This window comes from Anopheles moucheti, chromosome X (genome assembly GCF_943734755.1).
Source record: "Anopheles moucheti chromosome X, idAnoMoucSN_F20_07, whole genome shotgun sequence".
Classification (NCBI taxonomy): Eukaryota; Metazoa; Arthropoda; class Insecta; order Diptera; family Culicidae; genus Anopheles; species Anopheles moucheti.
The window spans coordinates 11,006,576-11,020,657 of NC_069142.1; the positions used below are offsets into that span (position 1 = coordinate 11,006,576).

The following is a 14,082-nucleotide window of genomic DNA, read 5'->3' on the forward strand; positions in this document are numbered from 1 at the left end:
TTTATGGTTTTGTTTGTTCCAATCCCATTTTGCACCAAGGTGCTTGTTCGAAAAGTGCAAATAAATATTTTATTCTAAGTGCACTAGAGCGTTAGCCAATATTCGGGGGACAATGGCAAACCACTGTAATACTAAATATTAATTTGTATTACGAAATACAATACAGTGGAGCGCTGACTATTATCGCTGACATTATCTCATCATGTGCTCATAAGGACTCGACAGCTGCCGGATAATCGGCGTACACGGATAATAGGCACATATTTCATTTATGTTAAAATTATCGTATAACATATCATAGCTAGGCCTTTTTTGGAGTAAAATTTAATTCTTCCTGTGTGTTTATAGTTGCAAAAGAAATTGTAGTTGTTTTCTTTAAGAATTCGAGCTCATTTTGGGTCTTTCAATTTTTCTGTCAACGGTGTTGCCCGGAATATGTCAAACTTTCTTTGGAACTGTCATTTTCGAGCTATGATTATGCACGGAATATGTCAAAATTCCTTTGAAACTGTCATTTTGGAGCTATTATCTATGAAATTTTATGGTTTTGTTTGTTCCAATCCCATTTTGCACCAAGGTGCTTGTTCGAAAAGTGCAAATAAATATTTTATTCTAAGTGCACTAGAGCGTTAGCCAATATTCGGGGGACGCGGCTCCCTGTGAACATTACGTGTCACCCACATTTTGGGTGACAACGACCCTAAGGGTGGTAATAGGCGGTAATTAATTTTTTTAACGTAAAATCATCGATCAAATAGGATTGTTAGCAAAGTATCACTCGAAATCTTGCATCATTTGGGTAAAGTAAGCCCACTGTATATTGCATCTTTAAATATTTTGTATTTATATTTGGAATATTTCAGTCTGGAGTATTTGGTAGTGTTGCTTGCATCCCTCCAATACTAAATGGCCTTGAAAGGCCAGTAACTGAATACGAACCAATCATTCCCGTAACTGATCAATGCACACACGCCTGCCTGTGCGTATGCATATGTATATACGCGTTCTTCTCCGCGTGTTTCTTGCAAAAGAATGACCTCCGGTCCACGATGGTAGTGTAGTGGGCACCATCTCTGCACTTTTCACCTTTTGCGTTGCGGCTTTTTGCTGTTGTTGCAAATTGAATGCGTGTGTGTGCACGAGCGTTCGAATTCGCCTGTTTGCCCCCGTGTCACCTTTCGGCAATAACCTTCCCGCATTCGGTTTTTAGCTTCCATCCCCCCTGCCACCCCTGCATTTGCCGCGAGGTTGTGATCCACCTTGAGAAGGTTTGTTGGTACCGTCTGTTGCGTGTCTGTCTCCCTGCACTTCTTGTTGGTTTTGTTTCACTGATGTGTGGCTGCTTTGTGTTCTTCTCGCTGCGCCATCATCCCCCAAGCACATACACATACATGCGTGGCTTTGCTTCCTTGTTCTAGGGGTGGTTGGGACAATGGGACGTGAATATCGGCGAATATTTAGAATGTCTCCGGATAAACCCTGCCTGCATTGTGTTGCGGATTCATTGTGTTCATTGCGCTTAGTTGTTGTGTTGGATTTTTATTGTTTCACTATCAAATAATATTACTTTATCTTTGCTGGACATCGGCACGGGGAGAGTTTATTTCTTTGTTGTCCGGTAATTGCGCCGTTTTTATGCTTCGTCCACATTTAAAAATGGCTCCGGCGAGAAAAATTACCAAAGATACATACAGTGCGCGGCCCGCAGAACAGGTTCAAGGAGCGTAAGGATGTGTCATATGCCGGGGAGAGGGCGGCTCCATGAACGCGGGGCACGACGATTTGCAACCTTGCCCTATTTTCTTCGCGGTTCTTTGGCACACAGGTTCACCTCGCGTGTGCGTCAAGCGACCCGTCAGAGTCACCACTCTTTTGCAGAAGGGTGATAATTTTGCGCAACACGCTAGACGGGACACCCTCACATATTCAGGTGGCTGATAGGAGGTGAAAGGTTTTGCTGATATCCGAGAATTTTGCGTAGCACAAAACATTTATATCGGTGATGTTTTCTTTTCGGTGTTTTGTTTTAAAGAGGCAGACCAGTGTTGCGTGCTGGGTCTTTTTTCCTGCACCCTTGAAGGGCTTAACGCATAGAATAACACTCTCCCCCGGGACAGGTTGGTGCGCTAGATGTGCAATAATACATTAACAACAGACAAAGCTGCCTGTCAACCTCGTCAGTCCGAGCAGTTGTGCACGTGCTGTCCTTTGATCGACACACGCTAATTATGGAAGAATCGCTAAAATTGTCTACTCGTCTATGATGGTCTGTTTATATTTGATTGGCGTTAGGGATTTCATCTTTGTGTCCATACTTCAAAACCCTACGGACGGACTGGATTGAATCAAAACGAAGCGCTCATCGCGCGAAACAATAACGCTCCCAAATGATCGGCAATTCGATCGGAATGAACATCAGCTTCTGCAGTTAAAGACTCGCAGCTGTGGACGATCATATCGGGAGAAGTTGTTGGCTGGGGCTTGCCATCCGAATATGGCATAAATGAAGCATTTTAAGGGGTAGCAAACGTGAGTTCCAACACCGAGTGTTGAAGCGATACCAGTCGCACATCAAGGGAGAGAGCGAAAGTCGGCAAGCTACAGTGCGATGCAAAAAAAAAAACACACAGATTTTTATTATATTTGTTTAGGATGTAAAAAATTGATGTAGAAGTGGAGCCCTAATGGAGTCTAAAGAATTGATCTTAGGGCCCTAGAGATTCTTTCGTCTCTCATATGTCCTGAGCACAGATGCTTCAGCAAGTATACAATATGCTTTTAAAGTGTGGAAATTTCTGAAGACGTTCATTTTAAAGGAAACATTTGTAGCTGGCTGATTTGTGATATTCCATGTACTCTTCAAATGTTATTAATCTTATTTTAATAATTTATTTGCTGTTGGAATTCGTAATGCCATACTGCAAACTGTAGCTTAGAGCTATAAAACTCTGTGTATAGCACTACCCTACCCAAAGCTGATTTATTGCATGAACATAGTAGGGAAAGTTCTTCAGTAATACAACGGTCGCATCGAAGCAGTAGCAGAAGCGTGTTCTGACACTTTAGACACTTTTGGAAGTGTTAAATGAAGAGTAGTTGAGAATTCAATCAAAATGTGATTTTGCCACTCGGTTGCAGTCTCGTTACTTTCCTACAGTGACTGCCAGCAACACCGCATACAGCAGTTCAGGTGCCCCGGAGTCAGTAATCTAGAAGATATCGGCATATAGATATCCGTGCCTATAAGTCCAGTGTGCGTCGCGTTTCAGTGACTCCCCAACCGGTCCCATTTTACTACGCCTCCCGTTCTCTCTCTCTCACTCACTTAAAAAACTCACCCTCGGTCGTGCTTTTTGGATTTTTCTTTTCGCTTTTCTTTCCGAATTTGACCAGCGGTACAGTTTGCGTGCATTTGCTGTAAACAAACCGACGCACGCCGATGTGTGGTGTTCGCTCGTAAGGTGACGGGGTGTGTGTCTGGGTTACAGGTGGTGTAGCGCGGTGCGAGGGGATTAATCAAGACAAGGCACTATGGGCACTTGTGGTGAAGTTGAACCGTCATAATTCGATGCTACGCTTAACATTGTAATTGTTTTTGTATTACTGTTCGGGAATATCAATTTGAAACACTTCGTTGATGTTTATTTTTTTATGTTTTATGTAACAATTTGGATCGGATTGGAGGATGAACATAGGCGGGATATGCACAATGTGTTCTTGCTTGTGGGTTTTTGGTACAGGTATTGTTGCCTGGAGGAGGAGTAACACTTGGATCGCAACGTTCCTCCCATTCTTCCTAGTTGCGTACAGCTCCTTGACCCCCAATTCCCCTCTCGCTCCCACCAGCCTCGTCGTCACCTACGATAGTGAGCGCACACACTCATACACCTGAAAAACCGCGGCAGAAGAAGGCTCTCCATGGTCGCGCTAGTCGAATCGTTTCCGTGCAGGTTCAGTCGCTTGCTATGTTCACTCACGGTCGCACGCATTCGCTCGACTCGGACACGGACCAGCAGCAGAGCAACAGCAGTCGTTACTTTGTCGAACCGTCGTTGTGCCGTCGCGGTCGTTGTCGCCGTCGTCGCCGGCATATAGTCCGTCTATTGCACCACGGTTTTGCTGTATCGCGGGCGCCGCCGCCGTGTATCGCGGAGGTTTTTTTCGTTGTTCGTCGTACGCGTTGTTATCGCACGCCAATCAACCCGTCCAGCGCGGATCCGTAACCTGACGCGCCGCGTAACGCTCGCTAACGGGTGTTTGGTGTGTATATCCTGCAAAAATTCAGTGCTAAAATTTCGCTGTGTAAGTGCGCAAAGATCACGATCATCGGGAGGAGTAATAGTGTATACGATGGCGTGTGTTTTTGTTGTGTTGTTTTCTTTTTTTGCGAATAAATAGTTCGCATCCTGGTTCTGTCGCTCACGCACCTCACGCGCTGTCTGTATTTCTTTGCCTCTTCCGCACGTTGGAAACTGTTGGTAGCTCTGTTCAACCTAGAGAGACTGGTACCGACCGAGCGCATCAACATCAATCAAAGCAGAGCAGTTTGTCCACCTCGAAATGTATCTTCCCCGTCTGGATCATCAAAAATCATCCCATCAACCCCATGGTGTAACGCGCCCAATGCATGCGTTCGGGAAGTGGTTATGTGCAACGCTTTATCTTATCGCCTCGTTGGCTGTGAGCCGTGTCTCGCCACATACCCGTTGCATACTTGGCCAGCTCGAGCGCCACACTTGAGTTATCAAGAAATCACGACACGTTAGGACCTGGCCTCTTGTTTGACGATCACTCTCGGCGACGGTTTGAGGTGTGGTTTTGTTTATTGCCCAGCTGCTGATAGTAAGTGGAATACTTTCCTCATTAGTAGTCCTCAGCTTAACAAGCCTTTTTCTGATGTTTGTACAAGCAAGTACGACATCAATTTTGATTGTTGTGTGGAGAAATGATAGCCATTCTGTGTCGTAACACTCGAATAGCAACGAATTCTTGAAGTTTTGATGTTGCTTGGGAAAAGAATCTTTCGCATGATTGATATTTTCCGCACAGCAAATTATGTAAGATCTATATAAGATGTTCTCTATAAGGCGTTTTGCTGGCTTTCTTTGATTTTATTTGCCCGTAGCACGAGAGAGTTGGTCCGGATTGGATTTTGGGCCGGGCCTGTCGTGTGAAGAACGGCGCCAATTGAGCGGGCCGCGCCTAATTTGAACCATTGAACTTTATTTTAGTATGTCGAAATGCTTCATGGCAGTTTTCATCAGCTTTGTTCTTTTTAAATTTTGTTTTTCGTCTTAAGTAACCTTTGTGGCTTGAACTTTATAAACAGGTTTGAGACGTTATTTTTGCAAAGATGATTCAACAAAGCTAACCCGAGCAAGAATTCGTTGAGGTTTGGAATTACAGCGGTCAACGTGTGTTGTATTATGTTGGAAAAACTCTTTGGAGAATATTGGAAATATGAGTGAGAGCCCAACATGCTAAATTGAGGAAATTTGACTCATCCTTTTGACTCATTAATAGTGCATATCCTTGGTAGTGACATCTTTCTAAAAATAATTTATAATGAATTTGAATTTCATTATAACTCTTTCTTCTAGAAAAATAGTTAATTATGTTAGTGTCTTTATCACCTTTCTTCTATTTTTCCCTTGCTGCTTTTGTTATTCGTCATTGCTGCGCTCGCTACTAAGCAGCGCGTGGCGTTGTTCCACTTTTGGGCAAAACCAAGCAAACACGCCTTCCGCAGGGCAATCGTGCAGTTGACCGTGAATTGCATCGCATTACAGCATTATACATTTCATGCTTGTTTCATAAACAAACCATATCAAGCCGCCCACCGTTGTTCCCCCTATAATATTTCTTATCAATTTCCCCTTCTTGTTGGCGTCTTCCACCCTAAGGGTGGTGGAGTCGATGTTGATCGAATGGTGGTTGGGTGTTGTGTTGCGTTATTGTTGTTGCTTGCATATGTTTGATCAGCACATTCCGGTGCCTGCATTTTACAGTGCATTTACGTATGTAGAACATCATACTTTTTTTTTCTCGTAGAGGGCAAAAAGCAGGAAGAAAACCAAAAAAAAGCGATAAGTTTATGTGTGTGTGTGTGTGTGCGAGAGAGAGAAAGAGAAAAGAAGGTCGCATGAGAGGGGGGGAAGAATTAAAGGAAAATTAGCGGGGCAGCTAAAACCATTGGCGGAAGATATATTTTTTTTTTTGTTTCGAACACCCGTTCGGAAGCATCGATCGAGTCGAAAATTGTTGCAAAACGCAACCAAAAGGGGGGGGGGGGGGGGGGTAAAATTGTGTAAAACCTCTGCCGGCCCTCCTCCCCTTCTCCCACCCAAACCACCCGTCGGAATCGGCTGCCGGAATATCGGATGTTGGGGCTAATTGTTTGGCTCTTCTTGGATCATCTTTTTCACCAGTGTGTGGAGTCGTTGTTCTTGCTTTTCTTTGTGCCATTTTTGTTGTTGTCTTTGGTAAGGTTTGTTGTTTTTTTTTCGTTAAAGCTTTTAAATTTAATGTCCGTGTGTTTGCGCACACCGCAGCACAAATTATGCTTGTTCGCGGGCCGCGTAGCAATTATGGGGAGGCTATTTTATAGTTTGTGTGTCTCCATCATTTTCCCCCTCTTTTTGCTTGCTCTGTTCCGTTTTTGAGCTGTATGTCGAAAAGAAAAAGCTCACCTTTAAGGCGAAGTTGAGGTGCAGATTATTTTGAAAGCTTTTGTTGTGTTTTTTTTTTTGTTGCCAACATTATTTGTTAACAATTTTGTTACTTTATGGTCAGGGAACGTCCTTTTAAAAAGGGAGAAACCCACAGTACGCTTTCGATACTTGCATCTGTTGACAAGGGTTAACCGGGATGGTGCGGGATATTGTGACGAAAGGAAAGATTAAAGTGCAATCCCGGTGGGTAGATAGGTTGATCCGCTGGGTGGTACGCTTTCTGTGTCAGGCGCAGCTTAAAGGAAAAGTAAATAACACAACAAAAAAAAATAAAAGCTCAATGTCTTGAGATAAAAAAAAATAAAAAAGGGAAGCAAAGACGATGAGAGAGATGCAGGGAAGAGTTGCGAGGGGGTGCGAAAAGAAAACGGAAAAGAAAACCAAATCATTTGCGATGTGAGGGGTAAGAATGGTGGAAAGGGTGGATAGGAAGATGGTAGGCGTTGTTGTAAAAGATTTTTCACTTCTCTTTGCAAGAAAGCCAAGAGGATGGTGTAGTAACTGCAGGGGTAGTAAGCATGAAGGGGTAAGAGACAAAAAGAGAGAGAAAGAGAGAGATATGGCGCGTAATGAAACCCGTAGTGTAATGGTACCGAGTCGCGAGACCTCGGTTTGAAGATTTTTAATGCTTCCTTCAATATGCACATATATTGGAAACAAGCCCAAGAAGCAATTGGCGTAAATCAATCTTAAAGTCGCCAAGTCTTGGTTGCCACCACGCCCCCCCCCCACCTTGGCGCACATCGTGAAGACACCCACCACCCACCCCATATGCGCGCCATCACCACGCTCTCGGAACAGGTCCGCCCGGTCCCTTTTTTTCGCTGAGGGTTCGCTCTTTTCCGGTGCCGGATTATGATCGCAAGCCTTACACACAAAGCCAAGTGGGCGAGAAATGGTTTTGGCCGTTGGTGTGTGCGGCGGAGGTGATTTGGGTTTGGTGTGTCTCTTGCTCTGCATCGTCTGCACATGTTGCAGTATATATGCTGCGCTATGCAACTGCATTCAACCCTTGCAGTTTCAGTACTGTCTTGGTTATATGTGGCGTGGAGTTGCAGGTTTTGTTTTTATTGCTAAAAGAATTAATACGCTTCAGTTTAATTCTTCTATTCAACAACGTACCAAATGGACTCCAAGCTATTACTGATACACTTTTCTGTTTTGTTTATGTGCTGTGGCACCGAGAACATTATGTAGCAATTTGACAGATGGCCCGGACATCTCCCAAGGCTTTTTGACAGTTGACAGATATATGTTCTTTCAGCGTAGTAAAGAATATATGCAATATTTCTCTATTAGTTTTTTTTATTCTTGCCTATTTTAACTATCTCATTCAGGTGTAGACGCTATTTAATGTAACAGTGCAGGATAGTTCCTTTAAGGGTTTGGAGCCAGCAAAATTGGTTCATTGCTACCTACACTACAGACGGAAATGGTGGCTCCTGTTAATACGCGGTATGAAGCAATCAGACGTTTGCATTCACTGAGCAGAATTTAAAAAAAAACCCCAACGACCCAACTTCAAGACTCTAAACCGTACGGCTCCACGTTTTGGGATGTGCGCGAGCTAGTCATCCTTGCAGTCCAAGAAATCCCCGTTCGCGCACACCGGCAGCGATCTCTCAGAAGATCTACCATTTTAGGGTATCCGTTCGTAAGGCTCGCGGCATCTTCGCTGTGGGGTCTCCGCTTAATGAGCCTTCCCGCATGTAACTGCCTCCGTTCGGGCTTACGAGACGCCACGATCGCCCGATTGCCTTTTTTGGGCCGTGTGAGGCAAATTGGCAGCGGCTACTTGGCCGGGGTGGTTTGTGTGGTGGTGTTTGTGCGATGGCGGAGATAGGAGGCTTAAAATCTGTAGCGAGTAGAACAAGGGCGCACCGGGGTTTGTACTGTATACTGCCCCAAACTTGCCCCGCACTGAAAGATGTTGTAGCGTTGCGCTTTGCGAAGTTATATTCGCCGTGTTCGAAAATCCGGTTCCTACTAACATTGAGCTCTCTGTTTCGCTGTAGGGTTTTTGAATTGCAAAAAAAGAAAATGTCCTTCCGGTTAGCTATTGCGCTATTACGCATATTAAGAATATTCGTAAAGATTATATTATGCTGCTCGTGAAGTAGGTGGCTTAGTCATTGTTTTTTTTCGTGTGGAGAGCAATTTATGCCATGTGCCAGTTCTAGAATTCAAGTGGGTTATGATGCTAAACCAGTCCGACAGTGTAACTCCCCAACCAATGCTAATGAAATGCTTTCCATTCAAGCTTACCATTGTAAGACGCTACGTAAACGTCTCCGTTCTAGAAAGCGAACCGGCTGGTAAAATTGCTTCCAATTAACCCACCCACGACGCTACTTTTCGGTAAGAGGTGCGACTTCATTCTAGGTCCAAATTCTGGTGCGGCGGTCGCGTGCCAATCATGGCCCCCCCCTAATGAGGGGGTCCTTATTTATTCCTGTACCCACCAGTCCCCGATGCATGCACCTGGCTTCCTTCTGCACGGTCAGAGGGTCATTAGGTCAACGAGCTAAAGAGCGACATCCTCCGACCCGGAAGGCGGGTGTCTTGGAACGGGGGTCCGAAAGTAGAACGGAATGTGTTAGGCAAAGTCGAAAAGCAGTCCAAATTGGCGCTACGGCATTAATGATTGAGTTATGCTGCAAAGCTCTTGGGCAAACGCAGCAGAGTTCACGGTTAATCAGTTGATTTGTGGTAAAAAGATTCTGCCATTTGTTGATTACCAAACGTGACCGTATCGCTATTGCGCTGTTTTAATAACCTCACATTTGTAAAACCTCACAACACACATACACGACCTTGGGCCGCTGTGGCGTGTTACAATATTGGTTCTCAGGGTCGCATCTAGCGCGAATGTGTCCTATCAAAACTAAAATCTACCGCAAAACGTGTGCTCCAGTTTCTTTGTGCTCCCCAAACATACGTTAGTCAGCAGCAGCATTGTTTCATCACTATTCCTAGCACTATCTCTTTCGTTCCCCTTCCAAGCGTTTACTATCATGAACCCCCTCCTCATCAACACTCTCTACCCTTCAGCTGTTTTGTGAGCATCTGTTTAATTTGCCGTCTAAATACAGCGATGCTATCACCAATTTACGCGGCTGGCATACCATTCCCAATGACATTGAAAACATGTTACTTTCATCTTGCAACATTTCGGGTTCGCGGCCGCCGCCGCTGGTGGTGGGAAAACCAGGCATTAAGAAGGGGGGGGGGGGGGGGGGGGGGAGAACAGAAGTTGATGGTACTTTGTTGTGCCTGGTAGCAAAGTCCGCGGTACCATCTTGCACACATATGGTTCTCTTGCGGGTTTTTAGCGAGGAGAGAGACCAGTGCCGCGCACACATCGCGATCGGGGTACGATCGACAAACAGTGCCATTTTGTAATTTATATCTACCGCCTTCCGTCTCCCTCTCTCTCTCTCACTCGCTCTTTTACGTTCCCTCGTTGTGGGGCAATTTTTTACCCCCTTTACGGCGCTGCAGTCGCCACGTAGCCGAAGAGACCGTTCTTCATTCCAAGGACCCAACGAAACGGCAAACTGCTTACTGCATGACTCACATTTCCCATACCGCGAGTTGTGCATCACGAGTTTGTGGTTTTCGCTTCGTTTGCTGGTTGTGTTGTCTATCTGTTCATCACGCCGTACCATCATCAGGATGCTATCTGCACCTAGGGAGAATGAAAACAGATCATTAGCCACACATGTTTCCACTAGCAGTTCATAACTCACTATTCCGGACTATTGCTGAAGTGTAGAGAGCGAGAGAGAGAGAGAGACAGAGAGGGAAGACGGAAAAGACCACTCCTCTTTCAGGGATGATGAAACTGCCGGTCACACGAGGGCCAAGTTCGAAGCCACTCCAAACCGCGCCGTGGTGACCAATAAAGTGATTCACTTCTTCATCACGGCTGCTTTCGGGATTACACACTGTGCCTACGGGTTAGGTTGCGTGTGAGCCACTACCCTCCGGGGAGAGTGCTACCACTTTTACGCCCAAGATAGTGCGATTAATAATTGCAACGATTATTAGCACTGTCGGATGACGGGTCACGCGTCTTTTTACAGTACGCGATGTGTGTGCGCGTGGAGCAACCAAGCGTAGCGGAAAGCGAGCTCAAGAAAATCAATGCTTTTAATCGAACGATAAGCGTCTCGCACCCGCCGCACACTCACATTTACTGCCATCGTCCATTTGCTTGTTACTTGCCTGATTTCTGCAAACGCACCATGCACACGTACCCACACGCTCACAAGCCCGAAACAACCCGTCACGGGCAATCGGCTCAAATGGTGCTCCTAGCAGAGCGTTTGATTGTTGAATGTGTGTGTGTGTGTTTTTTGTTTTTTCACCAGCTACCGTCGAGTGGCTCCTTCCGGCTGTATGTAGTGTGTTCCATATTATTTGTCAAAGCATGTCATCTCGTTCCGGCCTGCTTGAGGGCCTACAATAATCGCTCCAGCTTTGTCCATCTGCACTATTTACGCTGTGCCTTATCAGTAGGAGTAATCTTTTGGTTGTATGCGTAATGGCAAAGCAGGATTCGGCATTGTACTTGGCTTGCATGCAGTTACGAAAACGATAAATCGGCTGCCAACTAAAATTTGACAGTACTCGAGTCAGTATGATAAGGATTCTGATAACTTGGAAGATCACAGCCAATGAAAGGTGCTAGTATTGCATAAGACTCAGCGAACGTCACACGTCACTTGCAACTGTACACCATTTGCTTGTGTAAGCGGTCAATTTGATAACGACTGGTCTCTTCAACACGCTGCCCACTAGTCGTCACGATTAGCCCAAGATGGCCGCACGGATGGTTATCGCACTTGATGTACTTATCACAGGAACAAATCTCGTTTTGCCAATTGTCAACAGTACCGGACAGTTGTTGCACAAAGAGATACACCACATCTACTGTGTAGAACAAGTTGGGATGCTTGTTACACGTTCCGAATATGAGCACAATTCTCCTTTTGGGTTTATGTTATTGAAAACAATGTGTTGCAAATCGACATGCACGAACTGGGAATTTCGGCCCGGATATTGAGAATTGCCGTCATGAACACTGTTCCAAGGTGGTGACCTAGTATTCGTTGAGGATCAACATCATATAGGACCAAACAAAGATCTCGCATCCATTCAAATCTTGGGGAGTTGAGATTTTTTCTCCAGGAAGTTAGTTAAATCGTTACGAAACTAGGCTTCGTGAACCATTAGAGTCCTATGTAGTGAGCCCTGGAGAAGCATCTCAGGGTTTGATTCCGACAAGATTCATGAATCTCAGACGAAGTCCTTTGAGGTCTTGAGGTCTTAAAAGATCATGGATCTTTGAAATAGAGATGCAGATTAATTCATTTAGATAAAATATTCATTTGGATGCATGAATCTGCATCATATTCATCTATGACTGCTCATCTCTGTTAAGGTCCCTGGAAATTGGAGGGTTATAGTACGTCGTCTTTAATTTGAGGTTGTTATTCTAACAACTGACAGAATGTCTATTTCTTGGACATTCGTGAGTTGAGTTTGAGTTGAAATTGAGAATCATACCTGTACAGAATGAGTTTATGACAATTGGCATACGAAATTCTTGAACGCTGAGCATATCTATCCGGTTTGATAGAATCGGTTTATATTTTCCCACCCAATTTGTTGACGCTTCTTTTGCCCATCACTACCTCAACAATATGTGTGTGTTTTTTTTGCATCGTCTGGGTGGGTTTTCAATTAAACGGCTCTCCGCTTATCCTCTATCGCCTACCCCGGCTCAGTAAAACACGCGAAACCACGCGTGTGGTTTATGTAAAGCTGTTTATTTCCAAACAGTTTGCGCCAAAGTCCAAAACGATGGCGAGGAATAACACATGTGGCAATGGAAAGTTTGACAGAGAGACGCGAGTGCAGCAAGAATGCCGAAAGCAAAACCTGATGGGAGAATAAAGGAAGGTGTGTTTTTTTGGGAGCAACAGATTGTTGGATTTCGTTTCGTTTTGGATTCGAGAAAAGAAAAACAAACAATTTCGGCAAGGGGCGTTCCGTCAGAATGTGTTCTTTTTATAATCTTAACTTTGACTAAAACGATCTGCTTGAGTATGAGCAGTTGTGGTGTCCTCACGGAAATGAGATGGTGGACAAGTTCAGAACTTCAAGAATGCTGTTCAAACTTCATTAGGAGAAGAGGGTTAAAGGGCAAAGAACGAGAAAAGACCATGTCACCGGTATCATATTGGTAATGCGACGGGAAGTGGTGAACCACACTTTATTAGTCTTAATTGAGTCCTTGTTGTCCGTTTGTCTTTCTCCTCCATGATTCGTACATCGCTTTGTCGGCTTTTGCAACCATATTTGTAGAAATCGGCCTTCCAATGGTAATGGGACCGGACAACCCTCCCGGTAGAGGAGTAGGAGACCCAATTAATCTCTGCCCGAAATGACTCACTCGGTCGCGTCGCGGTACTCAACGCATCCTACAAAACTATCGGCCCCCATCTCGGGGGTTGGTGGTTTGTGGAGAAACAATTGGCAGAGGCAAAGAAACAGCGGACAGACAGGCGTATGCGTCTGTGAATAATGGAACGTGTACGCGCGTGCGGTGAGGCCAATGACACGATGTACCGCTATCAGTCCGATAATGGTGTCCGATGTGTTGCAATTGCGTTCTTTAATAGGTGCTGTCCATACGCAGCCGCTACCAACCCCATTTACGTGCGTGCGTCGGGAAGAGATGCGATCTATAGGTGTTCGGGAGCGGGTAACGATTCCGTGTGTGAACCGCGGGGCGCGAATTACACCGCTAAGTGGATAAATAGTAGTGAACGTTTCCTTGTGCCTTGTGGTGTCTGTGATAAAGGAGTGTGAAGACGTGTAAGGGTATTCTCCTCCAAAGTTCTATGTTCGATCGTAGCAACAGTGCGTCTATACTGTTGTGTGTGTGCGCTATCCTTCTATCGCTGTCCCATTGTGTGTAGATGTGTAGATCGAAACGTGGCTGTGCGTTTAATTGTGTTTATGTGTGCGTATGCGTAGATGAGTTCCAGTCTAGTCATATTGTCTCATGGTCTCATCAAGCCTGTCGTATCGTAATATACGGCGACCTTCTAACCGTTTTGTTGTGCGTGTCGTGGCAGTGTGTCTGTGATCTCTGTACCTTCGTGCAATCATTGTATGCGATCAGTGCATGCTCGCACACTCCAACCACCAATATTCGGTGCTCGACAATCAACAGCAAAACTCTCTCAATCAACGCTGATTGTGGCTGTTAACGGCAAGGAAGGAAACCGATCAATAATATCGCCATTTTGCTCGTGTAAAGGGGAGACGGGATCTCCAT

General features: G+C 45.1%; 1 long non-coding RNA gene across 1 annotated transcript; it reads right to left on the reverse strand.

Moving 5' to 3' along the window:
- Window positions 1–6,934: 6,934 nt before the first annotated feature.
- Window positions 6,935–10,676, reverse strand: LOC128307064 (uncharacterized). Its single transcript, XR_008287604.1, has 3 exons — window positions 10,481–10,676; window positions 10,309–10,419; window positions 6,935–6,966 (listed from the first exon to the last, which is right to left on the reverse strand). It is a non-coding gene; the product is annotated as an uncharacterized LOC128307064 (long non-coding RNA).
- Between the last annotated feature and the right edge of the window lie 3,406 nt (window positions 10,677–14,082).